This window comes from Sinocyclocheilus grahami, unplaced genomic scaffold, assembly GCF_001515645.1.
Source record: "Sinocyclocheilus grahami isolate Dianchi unplaced genomic scaffold, SAMN03320097.WGS_v1.1 scaffold1309.1, whole genome shotgun sequence".
Classification (NCBI taxonomy): Eukaryota; Metazoa; Chordata; class Actinopteri; order Cypriniformes; family Cyprinidae; genus Sinocyclocheilus; species Sinocyclocheilus grahami.
The window spans coordinates 216,732-217,320 of NW_015506488.1; positions in this window are offsets into that span (position 1 = coordinate 216,732).

The window sequence follows — 589 nt, forward strand, 5'->3', positions numbered from 1 at the left end:
AAGGGTTAAAGCTTAAGCAGTAAAGAGCAGAGAAATAAAAATATGAAGGTATGGTACCATTTGATATTAAGCAGATCTACAGCCTGAAGGAAACATCCGATTCTTAGTTCAAACACACCTTTGTAAAAAGGTGCAAATGATACCTAATGTATCGATTAATAAGACTAAGTTTGAATACTTGCACATCTCGTCTGTCTGAAAGAGAGGCTTGATGCAATCTGAAGGCTCAAGTTGATCTTTGCTGAAGTTGGTTGATGAAAAAGAACCAGTTTGAGTCAGAGAATCTTGGTGAATGGAAAAGTCAAGGCCCGAGGCCTGGCACAAACTTAGGGTGTCCTGGAGCGTTGTAGTTCACATTTTCATCTTCTCAGAATCCAACCAATCCGCAGACTGGGGCGGGTCACTGATGTGAGGCCTTTAAGGTCTGAGAAGATTCACGCCTCTCAAGATGGGCTTGTCCAATGAGAAAGGCTGAAATCCCAAGCGGGAGTTTGGCAATACTGGGGAGTTTTATGACCCTTTGTGTGGAAGCATGGTAATTTGCATATGGAACTTGAATCGAAATTACTAAAGATTCTCAGGACACTAA